The 14910-nt window shown below is 41.9% G+C and overlaps 1 protein-coding gene across 2 annotated transcripts in view; it reads left to right on the forward strand.

Annotated features, from left to right (window-relative positions):
- Window positions 1-9631: 9631 nt before the first annotated feature.
- SGMS1 (sphingomyelin synthase 1) overlaps window positions 9632-14910 on the forward strand; it is a 76919-nt gene continuing 71640 nt past the window's right edge. The window contains exon 1 of one of the 2 annotated variants that reach the window (XM_034425949.3): window positions 9632-9781. The gene's annotated coding sequence lies outside the window, so the exon portion shown is untranslated. The remainder of the gene's footprint in view (window positions 9782-14910) is intronic. The other variant, XM_034425950.3, reaches the window with a different exon arrangement.

The following is a 14910-nucleotide window of genomic DNA, read 5'->3' on the forward strand; positions in this document are numbered from 1 at the left end:
CAGAAGCTACATACAGCTCCACGCTGAACACAAAGAAATTTTTATCCCTTATACATCATTTAATTAAATAAAGACAAACAATGTAAAATTACTGTATGTACTTTAGAAGCAGGAAGAGGAATAAATGATCAGATTGACTTTTGAGTTCCACAGAATTCCTTCCAAACTGAATAGGCAATTACAGGCAAACACAAGCAAAAATATACTTATTTGCGCAAAATATTCTAATTTCACACAGACGCCAATGTTCTAATTTCACACAGACGGCCAATGGCCAAATGGGATTAAGCAGGAGAGAGATTTTTCATGCTAGCAAAAAGCTCAATGAAGAATTTGGCAACTATGAAAATAGCAAATTCCAGCCATGTGGTTTTTGAAAGTAGACCAAAAATAATACCTTTTGTATTGTACCTTTTAATAAGTCTACAAAACAGTTAAACACTGAATTAAATCAGTGGTAGGGTTCAAATTTTTTTTATTACCAGTTCTGTGGGCGTGGCTTGGTGGGCGTGGCAGGGAAAGGATACTGTAAAATCTCCATTCCCACCACACTCCAGGGGAAGGATACTGTAAAATCTCCATTCCCTCCCCACTCCAGGGGAAGGTTACTGCAAAATTCACATTCCCTCCCGATCAGCTGGGACTCGGGAGGCAGAGAATAGATGGGGGTGGGGCCAGCCAGAGGTGGTATTTGCCGCTTCTCCGAACTATTCAAAATTTCTGCTACCGGTTCTCCAGAATTGGTCAGAACTTGCTGAAACCCACCTCTGAACTGGTTCATATTTGCAATAGTGACAAATATCTGTAGCTCTGGTGTAGGCTGAAGGTGAAGGTTTGTTCTCTGTTTGTGGGTTGGTTTCCGAATATTTCATTACCAGGCTAGGTATCATCTTCAGCAGAGTTTAGGGGATGTCAGTGTTCCTCTGTTTGTAAGAGCTTCCGGTGGTCAATATGTCTTTTGATGGGTCAGGTGTGGGTGGGTCAAGTGAGGATCTTGTGATGAGTCAGGTGGGAGTCATCAATGGGAATGTGATGGGTCTTGTGATGGGGAGATTGCATTAGGTGAGGGTCATTGGGGAGGTGAAGTGCTGGTTCCTATTTATGATGGTTGCAGTATCCTAGGGACACGTGATCACCTTTTGAGACCTAGCAAAGTCAAGAGGGAAGCCAGATTCACTTAACAACCATGCTACTAACTGAACAGCAACGATTTACTTAGCAACTGCGGCAAGAAAGATTGCAAAATGGGGCTAAAAACTGTCTCGCTTAGCAACAGAAACTTTGGGCTCAATTGTGGTTTTAAAGCCGAGGACTATCTGTATATGTTTTCTAAACTTTGAACCATGCTGCTTTCCCCCATATTTGTTGGCAGCGGGGCTGTCCTAATTTTCCACGTTGATCTTCTTTAAAACTGTATGATTTTCCTACCCCGAGCGTGCATGCACATTTCTACTTGTGCGAGTAGCAAGAAAACGCAGGTGCTCCATTTTCACAAGCGTGTGTGTGGCTGCCTGCTGCTTGTGCAAATGAAGCTGCATGTGCACGCTTGCCCATCACTTGCACCGAACCATTCCCTCTCCCCCACCAGTCTGCAAAACTAGAAAGGTTGGGGAACACTTGTTTTAAAGCACATGTAAAGATGCAGTGGCACAGTGGCTAAGACGCTGAGCTTGTCGATCGAAAGATCGGCAGTTCAGCAGTTCGAATTCCTAGTGCCGCATAACGGGGTGAGCTCCTGTTACTTGTCCCAGCTTCTGCCAAACTAGCAGTTTGAAAGCACGTAAAAAATGCAAGTAGAAAAATAGGGACCACCTTTGGTGGGAAGGTAACAGCGTTCTGTGTGCCTTTGGTTTTAGTCATGCTGGCCACATGACCACGGAGACGTCTTCGGACAACGCTGGCACTTTGGGTTTGAAATGGAGATGAGCACCGCCCCCTAGAGTCGGGAATGACTAGCACATATGTGTGAGGGGAACCTTTACCTTCACCTAAAGTTTAAAAAGTTAATTAACCATGCCATCATTAAATGTTTGGGATATTTCCACAATTTCTTTTCTTTTCTTAAACAGATCCTTCTTCTCCCAGCTTTGTTATTTTCTTCTATTTGTCCTCTGGCTTTCAACAGTCTTATCAATATCTTTCAAGAAAGGAATGTACAGGATACAATCATATATTATGGAAACCCATCATCCACTTCATAGGCAATTCCTTTCAGCTTTTGTTTATTTTACACACTTAAGTGTTTCTGAACCCACGAATCTCCTGTTCAAATTTTAGTGTGTCAAAAACAATTCCAGCCAACATAATTGAGGGGATTACTAACATAATCAAAGCAAAGTGGTTCAGAAACATGCATTTGTATATAGATGCTGAACATGACTCATTACAGGAGTAGACAATCTTTTAGAACCAGTTTGGTAACATATTTACAGGTTAATGAATTTTCTAATGCAGAGATATGCAATCTGGTGCTAACCAGGAACTTCTGCATTCCTGCCATTGGCCATGCTGATTAGGATGAAGGTCACCTTAAATTCAAAGCAGCTGCTAGGCACCGGTTTGCCCATCTCTTGGCGTGTTTGAAGAAGAAATCTCTGTTACCTTTTCACCTTTCACATAATTCAGACTCTAGCCTTACGAGAAGAAAAAAAAGTCTTCCGGTTAAATTAGACAAAAGGATTTGAACAAACTCTAAATGAGGCATGCCTTTAAAAAATACGAATTATGAAGAAAATGTAAACTTTGAGCCCTGAGTAGACAATCATGCTTAAAATAATGCATCATCGGTATGAATCATTGTATCCATTTCTTTAATCATGTTTCTCCATTATTTCATTTAAAGCAATAAATAAATACAGGTAATACTCGATTTAAAAGTTCATTTAGTGACCATTCAAAGTTACAACAGCATTGAAAAAAGTGACTTTTGACCGTTTTTCACACTTATGATTGTTGCAGCATCCCCACAGTTACATGATCAACTGATATGAGTCATTTGGCAACTTACTCATATTTATGACAGTCACAGAGTGCTGGGGTCATGCGGTCACCTTTTGCGACCTTCTGACAACAAAACCAATGGTGGAAGCCAGATTAATTTAACAACCATGATACTAACTTAACAATTCACAGCAATTCACTTAACAACTGTGGCAAGAGAGGTTGTGAAATGAGGCAAAGTTCACTTAACAAATGTTTCCCTTAGCAACAGAAATTTTGAGCTCAATTGTGGTCGTAAGTTGAGGACTATCTTATAGGACTTCCCAGGGACAGCCCCTAACTTTTGGAACAATCAGCCCTCAACATATGGCTGGCCTTCACTTTGCAGGTATTTAGAAAGGTAATCAAGATCTGACTCTTTCCTAGGTCTTTTGGTTGAGTTGCTGTGCATTTTAATTTGGTCGCCATTTTGTTAATTGATTTTTCGTTCATTGTGTGGTTTTCTTGGGATTTGTATTTGCTGTTGATTTTCTCTACACCACTCAGAATTACTTTGTTTCAATTGGGCAACCATATAAATACCATGCAATCAATCAATCAATCAATCAATCAACCAATCAATCAATCCAAGGTTTGTACATCTTTTCTACCACTAACAGAGTTCAAATAAAAATGTTTCCTTTCATGGAGCTTTGTATCCACAGAAAATAGGGATGTTTCAAATATCTGGTCTGATCTTAAATTTATTCATGTATACAAGCAGTAGATAAGTGAATCCTAAATAATAATTGTTTGGATGGTTTGTTGAGATATGCAGCAAATTTTACAGGACTGAGAGAGGTTGATAGTATACAACAAGCCATTTTTTTGGTAGTGTCAAGAGTAAAAGTTGGGAGAAATGGATAAGGAAGAAAAGAAGAGAACGAAACTGAAGTGAAAGTGGAATAGCTGCAAAAAAGAGGATGTGTTTTGTATAAAAAGCTATAAATGTTGATTGACCCAGAATTAATGAAAGAGAACCTCTAATATCACTTTAGGCATGAAGCCAGTCACTTTCTCAGCCTTAGGAAAGAGGCAATGGCAAACCACTTCTGAAAAATCTTACCGAGAAAAATGCAGTGAATTGTTCAGAGAGTCACCAGGAGTCAAAAGCGATGAAGATGCATGTGTGCACAAATAACACACACTCACAACCAAGTATACCTAAGAATGTTAGGGAGATGGAAGAATTCTGCAAGAATGGGAAAAAATGATAAAAGCAAGTACAGAAGGACATTAATTGCTACATGAAGCACTTGGAAACAGTTATTTCTGCCAAAGGAGTTACTGCAAAGTGCTAACTGAAAGAATGTCCAAAGTTTTATATCTACCATAGTTAATTTACAGACTTCTGTTTTGGATTCATTGAAACATACAATTTGACCAGCAGTACCTAAACCTTTATATGCAGCAAAATATTTACATTGTTTTTTTAAAAGACAGAATTGCAATGTTTATGTCTGTTCCAATGTTTGGCACGCTGCTATTATTCCCATTCAAATCTCTTAATTATTCTTTCTAAACATCTCATTTCATCCCAATTGATTTTATTATTTTCATTGCTAAATCCTGCTTAAACTTAACTCTTTTCACTCATTTCCAAAATAAGTCTTTCATGTCCGTTCAAATTTATCCTGCATTAGATTTTTTCTTTTATCCTGGCTTTGTTATTTTTATAAATAACTCAAAGTGGCGAACATATCTACATACTCCTTCCTTCTACCATTTTCCCCACAACTCTATGAGGTTTAGTTGGGCTAAGAGTGAGTGGCTGGTTATCCAATTGGCTTTCATGCCTAAGGCAGGATTGGCACTCACAGTCTCCAGGTACTTTAACCACTAGACCAACTGGTCCCTGCATGCTTCAGATCTCCCTGAATATTTGCAGTGATATACTTATCTGGGGACTGGGAACTTTTATTTTTCTTTACTGTAACTATTTCACGGTTGATCTCAAAGGTATATTTCACTGTCTTGCTGAAACACCTACATTCTTTTCAGTTTCAATTAATTCACTGACAGTTAATTCAGTAACAGTAACAGAGTTGGAAGGGACTTTGGAGGTCATCTAGTCCAACCCCCTGCTCATGCAGGAGACCTGTACTAGAGATTCGAACCGCTGAACTACCGACCTTTCTGCATGAGCTTCCCAGAAACTGGTCAAACAGTCTTCCAAACAGAACCCCCAAATCAATGAAAAGTTTATCCGATATTGGAGATCTATAATAGGACTGCTTTATACAAGCAGGGAAGAATTGTCAAAAGCACATCTGTACTTCACCACAAGAGTCACTTTCTAAAATATCAAAAGGAAATGTTGATAAAACTTGAACCATTTTGCAAGAAGATACCTTGGACTGGTGAAACAAAAATTAAACTGTTGAGCCCCAATCATGTTTGGAGAAAAAAATAGCCTGTCAGTTAATACACACTGGAGTGATTGTGTTATGCTTTGGGGTTATATAGATGCCAGTCATTCAAGAACTGTGTGGATGGCTTGGCACACAGATGACTTATCCTCTGAAAACAAATACTGGGGGGGCGGGGGGGGGAGAAACACCCCTGGTGTGTGTGTGTGTGTGCCTGTGTGTATGTTCCAGCATAACTGTGGAACCCCTGGGCGGAGAGTGAGGTATCCTAGAGCGGCAATTGTTTGTGATGTCAGTTCCTTCGCACCTTCCTCTGGAAAACCAGCCATGACGTTTGCCTTCCAATGGGGAAGTGCCTGATGGATTTGGGGCAAAGTGCCAGGATTGTAGACAGGTGGGAAAGAGGAGCACATGGGAGGGGGAAGGGAGAGGGCAGGGATGATGGGCATGGGAGTAGGGGGAAGAAAGGCCCCTGTCAGACAAACGCTTCGACGTCTATAAATACCCGGGCAACGCCAGGTTATCGGGTAGTAAGCAATGAAAAACAGATTTAGTTTGTTATTAGTTTCATTATTTTAGCAGCAATTTATCACGCTGAAATATATTTAGTTAGCTCTTTTTCCTATCACGGTTGCTTTTTTCACACTTGAAGAAATCTTTTCAGTATCCACTGAATGTATATGTAATTTATCCATGCTTGAACTCAATGGGATTATTTCTGTGCAAGCATGACAATATATTTGCCACAATCTTTATTTTACACACCCAACTCTTAATTTCAAGTAATAATAAACTTGAGGTAATAAACTTCACTTCTGGGAACAAACATATCATCATTAAAGTTACACCACATTAAATATAAATGTGCTGATTCATGAATTGGCCAGTCCTTTTACTGGCTTCTAGGACCTGATGGTACAATAACTCTGGAATAAGATAAAGCAGCTGAGATACCATCTAAGCATAAGGACAGGTTATACTGTACTGTACTTTATTTTGTTTTAATGAAGGCATTTATATACCCACCCATTTTAAGAACAACTGGACGTGACTCATATATCATGTTTTCTCTCGGGCCTTACTATTCTTTTCACTTTTTTTTTTGCAGAAATTTCTTGTCACTCTGTACATTCACAATAAACTTGTTAGGCAAATCAGGAGAGGGGGTCCAAGGCAGTGGTGAAATGTAAAATTTGTTACTAATGGTTCTGTGGGCATGGCTTGGTGGTGGGGTAATGTGACTGGGTGGGCGTGGCTAACTTTTTTTTTTACTTTTAAAACCATTGTAAGTTTTAATGTAAGAAAATATTTTTAAAAGCCTCTGATGATCCCAGCTGAGCCGCACGATCATCAGAGGCTTCTTTTTCTTTTAAAAGCCTCTGATGATCCCAGCTGAGCCGCACGATCATCAGAGGCTTTTAACAGCTATGGCAAGAATGATCGTAAAATGGGGCAAAATCTCACTTAACAAATATTTCACTTAGCAACAGAAATTTTGGGCTCAATTGTGGTAGTCATCACTTGTTTCAGCTTTACTCACAGGACACACCAGATCATAAACTTACCTATGCCTAATATTGTGCATTTTACAAACCCAGGATCCTACAAACACACTAGCGGGGAGGGGCGGGTACAAGATATTTGGGTACCAGCAAATCCCGTCAGATAATACTACTACTACTACTACTACTACTACTACTACTACTACTACTAATAATAATAATAATAATAATAATTTTATTTCTATACCGCCCTTCTCCCGAAGGACTCAGGGCGGTGTACAGCCTGATTAAAAACACAAAGACAGACAAAATTTAAAAATAATTAATTTAAAATCCCACATTTAAAACCAATTAAAATCTTTACATTGATAGCCCGGCCTGGCGGAACAAGGTTTTGAGGGCACAGCGAAATATACGGAGGTCGGAGATCTTACGCATTTCTGGGGGCAGTTCATTCCAAAGGGCAGGAGCTCCCACAGAGAAGGCCCTCCCCCTGGGTGTCGCCAGCCGACATAATTTGGCCGATGGCACCCTGAGGAGACCCTCTCTGTGGGAGCGGACTAGCCGGTGGGAGGCTACTGGTAGCAGAAGATGGTCTTGAAGGTACCCAGGTCCAATGCCATGGAGCGCTTTAAAGGTGATAACCAACACCTCAAATTGCACCCGGAAGACCACTGGGAGCCAGTGCAGCTCACGCAGGAGGGGTGTCACGTGGGCACAACGAGTTGCGCCCATTAACCACCTGCGCGGCTGCATTCTGGACCAGTTGGAACCTCCGGGTGCTTTTCAAGGGGAGCCCCATGTAGAGAACATTACAGTAGTCCAGTCGGGAGATGACAAGTGCGCAAGGCGTCGCGATCCAGAAAGGGCTGCAACTGGCGAATCAGGCGAATCTGATAGAAAGCCCCCCTGGCCATGGGGGGGCCACAAGTTGACAAACTTGTTCAGCATCCAGAGGCTAATGAGGATCATGCCTGGTACATATTTAGATACAGGTAGTCCTCAACTTATGGCCACAATTGAGCCCAACATTTATGTTGTTAAATGAGACATTTTTCAACCTTTTCTTGCCACAGTTGTTAAATGAATCACTGCAGTTGTTAAGTTAGTAATTTGGTTATTATAAGTGAATCTGAATTCCCCATTGAATTTGCTTGTCAAAAGGTTGCAAAAGGTGACACAGTCATAAGTAGGAGCCAGTTGCCGAGTGTCTGAATTTTGATCACATGATCGTGGAGATGCTGCAAAGTTTGCAAGCATGAAAACAAGTCACTTTTTTCAAGAGCCGTTGTAACCAAATGAACTGTTTTAAAGTTGAGGACTACCTGTAGATGGATAAGAAAAGCCAAAGCTTTTAGCTAGAGGGGAGAGGAATTGCAAAACCCTAGGACCTGCTCTATGCAATCTAGGAGTGGACCTTGATCCGAGGATCATTTTACTTTCAGGGAGTGATTCATTGCCCTCTCGAGTCAGTGCCAGCCTGAGCAGCCACACCCCTGAGACCAAAATAGAACAGAATAGTAGAGTTGGAAGAGACCTTGTATCTCATCTAGTCCAACCAATGGTGTAGAGTCCCCTGGAGGGTTGGACTAGATGACCTATAAAGTCCCTTCCAACTCATCTGTTAATCCAGGGGTTCTCAACCTTTTTCTATACTCTGCACCCCTAGAACGCTTCTGATATATTCTCGCACCCCTTACAAAAGTAAACAATTATATGCATGTACACTTTTTGAGAGCAGCATGCAGTCAGGGCTATGGTTTTCCCAGTTGCAATGTATGGCTGTGAAAGTTGGACCATAAGAAAGGCTGAGCGCCCAAAAATTGAGGCCTTTGAACCTATGGTGCTGGAGAAGACTCCTTGGACTGCAAGGCGATTAAACCGGTCAGTCCTAGAGGAGATCAACCCTGACTGCTCTTTAGAAGGCCAGATCCTGAAGATGAAACTCAAATACTTTGGCCGCCTAATGAGAAGGAAGGACTCCCTGGAGAAGAGACTAATGCTGGGAAAGATGGAGGGCAAAAAAAGAAGGGGATGACAGAGAACGAGGTGGCTGGATGGAGTCACTGAAGCAGTAGGCTTGAGCAGTGGTGGGATTCAAGTAATTTAACAACCAGTTCTCTGCCCTAATGATTTCTTTCAACAACCAGTTTGCTAAACTGTTCAGAAAGTTAACAACCGGTTCTCCCGAAGTGGTGCGAAGTGGCTGAATCCCACCACTGGGCGTGAGCTTAAATGGACTCCAGAGGATGGTAAGAGAACAGGAAGACCTGGAGGACGATGGGTCGGACACAATTTAACAACTAACAACAACAATTATGCATATAAACTATAAATTTACAAACTTCTCAACCCAAATTTTCACACCCCCTGGAATACCGTCTCGCAACCTCCCCCCCCCCAGTTAATCTGTTAAACCTCTCCTCCCCCCTCAAGCAGGAGACCGTATGCTGCCATTTTTGACAGATGGCAGTCCAGTCTCTTCTTGAAAACTCCCAGTCATGAAGCCAAGTCACGACTTCTGAAAGGCAAGCCGTTCCAATGGCTGATTGTTTTCACTGTCAGTGTGTGTGTTGTGTTGTGTTGTGTTGTGTGTCCCCTTCAGGGGAGTTCAATTCAACCCGGGGAAACGTTGCAACTCGTCGCCTCAGACCCGGCGCGCTCCCCACACCCGAAGAGGCTCGCCGGCCACCTCGCCTTTCGCGCCGCCGCCGCCGCCGCTGCCTCCCTCCCTCCCTTCCTTCGCCAGGCGGAGCCACCGAGACGTAAGACGGCTGCGCAAGCGGACAGGGCCCATCACGTGGCGGAGTCGTCGTTCTCCTGCTGCTTGCTCAACAGACCCTCCCTGCTACGTCCGGGACTCCACGGCTGCCGCTGCCTCCGCCGCTGCTGCTGCTGCTGCGTTCTCAGCGCGCGCTTCTCCCGGTGCAGGTAAAATAATAATAGTAATAATAAATAAAGCAGCTCCCCGAGGCCGCTCAGAAGAGCCTGACGTGGGTTCCCGTCTTGCCAGCCCGGGGAGTCCCGTCCTTTTTTTTTTTTTTGCAGCCGCCGAGCGAGTAATAAGCGGCCCCCTTTCGCTTCTCGCCCTCGCCTTCCCGACGGTAGCTGGGTCGGGCGGTCGGGGAGAAGCAGCGCGCGGGCGAAGGGCCAGCTTGGAAAGGGTGGGAAGGGAGAGGGGAGCGGAGGAAACAAACCACAAACCCCCGCAAGTGGCGGGTATTGGGGCGAGCTTGCCGGGAGTTGCTGGGGAAAGAGGCAGCCCCGAAGGCCTCTTTCTCTCCCTGGGAACGCGGCGGCGGCGGCGGGGGGGGGGGAGAGATAAAATTGCCCCGAGGCGGGAAGAACAGTGCTGGGAAGAAACTTCAAGCCAGCCACCGCCGTCCGTCCGTCCGTCCGTGGCGCCGCCGCGATCGTCGGTCGTAAGGTTGGAAAAGCAGGTGATCCTGGCGAAGTGTCGGAGGAAGGGAGCGGGAACGGCTGGAGAAGCTTGAGCGAGAGAGCTGGCGATCAGGGCGGGGAAGACGGGAGAAGAGCAAGCCGGGCGGTCGCGGGAAAAGGTTGGGTTAAGGGGGGTCGCCTGCCCCGGAATGGAGACCTTTGAAAAGAGGGTTGGGGACTTTGGCTGGCTGGGCTTTTGCAAGATGCAATCCTCCCCTGAGGATTAAGGGAGCCGCGGGTGGATGGCGCGGAAGGGGGGGGGGCTTTCCTTTGGGCAGAATTGCGCTTGGTCCCACGGCTTGCTGTTGATAGAAAGCTGTGTGTGTGTGTGAGATGGTGAGGCCAGGTGGAGGAGGTCGTGTGTGAAATTGCGACGTGTAGACGTCTAGGGTAGGTACGGCCAAGAAAGAGGCAGGTTAAAATGGTAGGATGCCAGCGATGGGAGTTCTGCTGTAGGGCTGTTCAGATTTGCACGGAGGAAAGTCTCCTTTGGTTTTTAAGTGTGTTTATGTCACGTGGTAAGATTTCCACCCAAAGAAAAACCACAGAAGTATGATGGGAAGATAATGTACTGTCATCGTACTTACATTAGAGCGGTGGAAAGTGTTTCAGCCAGCGGTTTAACTGTATGGCTGCAGTTATATGTACGCTGCATAATATGTGCATTGAGAGCCTATTAATAGCGAAACTTCATATGCAGTGTTACTCAGTCATAGGGCTTCTGATGAAACACAATATTAATTCAGCCATCTGCCTTGTACTGGAGGAGATTATGGTAGGCCAAATTGTAGGCAAGCAGCTTTTGCCCGAGACAGTAATGTGCTTATGGCTCTCTTTTGCATCATCAGTGGAGCCGGATTTGAACTAATTGAAATACCAAGAAAATTACAAAGAACGTTGTACGGTTGGCAAAAAGACTAGAAGAATATTTAGGGCCCTGGTTCTTATGCCATCTTGTTTGAGGATTGCCAGATATTTTTCTCTGCCCAATATTAACAGCTGTTCTGCTTTGATCACCAATTTTTCATCAAATGAAATCCTAAGACTATATTGCTAATTGCGTAAGTCTCAGCTAACAGCCAAACAGGAAAACTGACAGTGGAAATGCTACATCAGAGATCACAGCAAAGAGTTCCTGTCCTGCCCTGAAATAAACATTTCTTTAATATTACTTGGTAACTTTGTTGCTTCAAACTGGTTGCATCTCACCTCCTACTTGACAACAAAGCTAAAGGTAGTATCTTTCACTGCACGAAGACAAGCAAATGGTTTACATGGTTATTCCATGTAAGGAATAGTTTACATTCTAGTTTGTTTGAAGATGCATTTCAAATAGATGCACAAACTTCAATATTTTTTCAAAAATTGACACAATAAATGTGCAGGCCAATGAAGAACAGGTTTTTTTCGTCTTATTCCTTACATGGAATAACCATGTAAACCATTTGCTTGTCTTCGTGCAGTGAAAGATACTACCTTTAGCTTTGTTGTCAAGTAGGAGGTGAGATGCAACCAGTTTGAAGCAACAAAGTTACCAAGTAATATTAAAGAAATGTTTATTTCAGGGCAGGACAGGAACTCTTTGCTGTGATCTCTGATGTAGCATTTCCACTGTCAGTTTTCCTGTTTGGCTGTTAGCTGAGACTTACGCAATTAGCAATATAGTCTTAAATTAATATTAGTGGCATTACGTTATGCATATATTGGAATTTGCACCTAGTATTAAAGTACATCACTGGATGATACAAACCTAGTTAGAAGCTGAATAACTTCCTTACAGAAAAATCCTGGTTTAATATTTATTGGCATCTTTTCCTGTTGCCAACAAATGTTAAATATTATATATTTATACAGTATAACATCTGAAGGACAAGTTCCTTATCCTGACACTAGTAAATAACTGTTGATAATAAAATCCCTTCAGTGCATCGTGTGTGACTGAAGTCATTCAAGCTAGTAAAACTGAGGTTGCTTTTAAAGATAGGGCTGGGATTAATGTTGTCTAGAGAGCTGCTAATAGTCACTGGTGCTGAAATAGATGGATTATTTATCTGATTTGGTTGTTGAATTGTGTGCTATGCTGTAGCCATTAGGTGATAAATTAGGAACGGTGGCTGGGTTTGGCTAAGCCAAATCAAGCATGCCAAATTGTGATGTTTGAATCTAGGTAGAGTAAGATAGATTCGTTTCTAAGCATCACAGACTGGCTGATGGCTTTCTCTGACCATGAGAACAGAGTTGGCCCCTTATCTGGTAGCACCTGTTGAGCTGGCAGCTAGTTGAACAAAGGCCCAGTTCAAAGACTAGTTTAACTGACTATTAGATAATAATAGGCAATAAGGACAAGCAAGGATTTACGCTAAATTGGCTCCTCAAATTACATGTCTGTTTAATGCAAGATATTCTCATATGCTGGTAAGTTTGTATCCTGTTCACAGTGTATCATTAGAATTGCTGTCATAGTCATTTAAGACTTCCTTAATCATTGTATTTTTAGGTACATGCATATAATGAAAAATAAAGATGTATTTGTGACAAACAGATATTTAAAAATGGGCATGCCTACCAAAGTTGAAGTTGACTTATGGCTACCTAAAGCATAGACGTCTAAATTTTTGTTTTTATATAAAACAACCTTGTAGAATACGGAAAAATGCTGATAGAATCATGCAAAAATGTAAGCAGTAGAAATTAGCTTGCTTTCTTAGCTAAACTATAAAGATGTATACAATTTTTTCTTTGCCAGTTATGTTGAAAATTAAATCTCTTTGGTAACAACTAGAATGATTACAGTATGTTGAAAATTTGACATATGTTTCTAAACCTTGAACTTTTTGCAAATATTATCTATCTTTTCTGCTGTACCTGGCCTTATTATTCAGTTTCAGATTGAAATGGATGTTCCTTTTCCTATTTATAAAACCAGCCAGTACATCTTTATTACGATTTATGAACAACTATGAGTGACTGCTTGCAGAAGAAATTAATGAGTTAATTTAATAAATTAAAAAATTAGAGCTAGCTTGGTGTAGTGGTTAAGGTATTGGACTAGAAACCAGGAGGCTGAGTTTTAGGGTTGAATGAAAGCTGGCTTGGTGACTTTGGATAGTTTCTCTCTCTCTTTCTCTCACCTACCTCACAGAGTTGTTGTGGTGGGGAAAATAGAACGATGTTCACTGCCTTGAGTTACTTATAAAAAATAATAAAGGTGCAAAATAAATAACTACATAACTGAAGATTGGTTGGTACATAATATAGTGCATGGGCAATTTGCAAATGAGATGTATGAGTCACTTAAAAGTCTTCTGTTGTTGTTTCTGCAAGTTGACCAAAACTTTGCTCCAAGGTTGTTGCCATTTGCTTGAAAACCACAATAAATACTGTCTTAAAACAATATTTGGAAGGAGCATAATATTTATTTTAATAAGTTCTTAAACACTCAAAGAACACTAAGTTTTGTGTGCTCAAAATGTCTTCTTGTGATCTTTCTCTTGTCCAGCTGTGGCTTTATAAAAGCAAATCAGTTAAAGATTGTGGTATTTAGTTGCAGATGATAATTGGAAGTAGTGATCAAAATACATATAATTTTGTCCAAGCAGAGAACTTCATCAGAATACTGTACTTTTCGGAGTACAAGATGCACTTTCTCCATCCCCCTAAAAGAGGGTGGAAATGTTGGTGCGTCTTATACACTAAATACAGCCATTTTTGGCTTTGCCCTGCATGTCCCATTTTTGCGAAAAACAGAGCCATTTTTCACAAAAACAGGGCACACGGGGGCTTTGGGAGGCCTGCAGAGTGCTCCTGGGGGCCGGGGAGGGCAAAAACTTTTTTTCTTGCACACCTCTTCGAAATCTTGGTGTGTCTTATACACCGGTGTGTCTTATAGTCCGAAAAATAGGGTACTTTATATTTCTTAAAAGGCAACTCCTTGTAATTTCCAGGTACTGTATATAAAGGATTGTAGCCTGTTCTCTGATTCATCTACATTACCCCACAAGCAATCAGTAGTTATTACAATATTACCTTTGGGGTTGATGATTCAGATGTCATGGTGAACTGAGCCAAAATTTCTGCATACGAATCTTGGAAAAACAAAGAAAGGGCTAGCATAACAGGAAATGTGATTAAAGTTCAACACTATCCATGGATGATCTGGGATTTGGTATGGAATCAAAGTTCAGGGGGTAACAGGGCACTGGATTCCTCAAAATGGCATGCTCTCCCAGGCTGAACCCCCATTCTAGACAGTATTGCCAAACCAAATGATGTCATCAGACTCCTCTGAGCGCCAGTTTTGCAAAGCACATTCCATGTGGTTGAAGCATCCTCAGTTTCATTCAAATGTTATGTCTTCAACTTTCCATGTAGCATTACGAAATGTCTGAAATCCTATTTCTCTTATTCTGTATATTATCTGTTATATGAAGTGCGTTTTGGCCACCTGCTATTTCACTGCAGCGTGCCTTCCTCCAGGAAATTGACAGTTTATGTTCATGAAATTTCCATGGAGTATATTACTTTTTTGATCCTGCTTTTAGCATTTAAATAAAATGGACACACTCTTAATTTCATATTGTTGGTTTGCGGTGTAGTTTAGATATAAGATTGGTCAAATT

This window comes from Pantherophis guttatus, chromosome 6, assembly GCF_059756535.1.
Source record: "Pantherophis guttatus breed Tessera chromosome 6, ASM5975653v1, whole genome shotgun sequence".
Lineage (NCBI taxonomy): Eukaryota > Metazoa > Chordata > Lepidosauria > Squamata > Colubridae > Pantherophis > Pantherophis guttatus.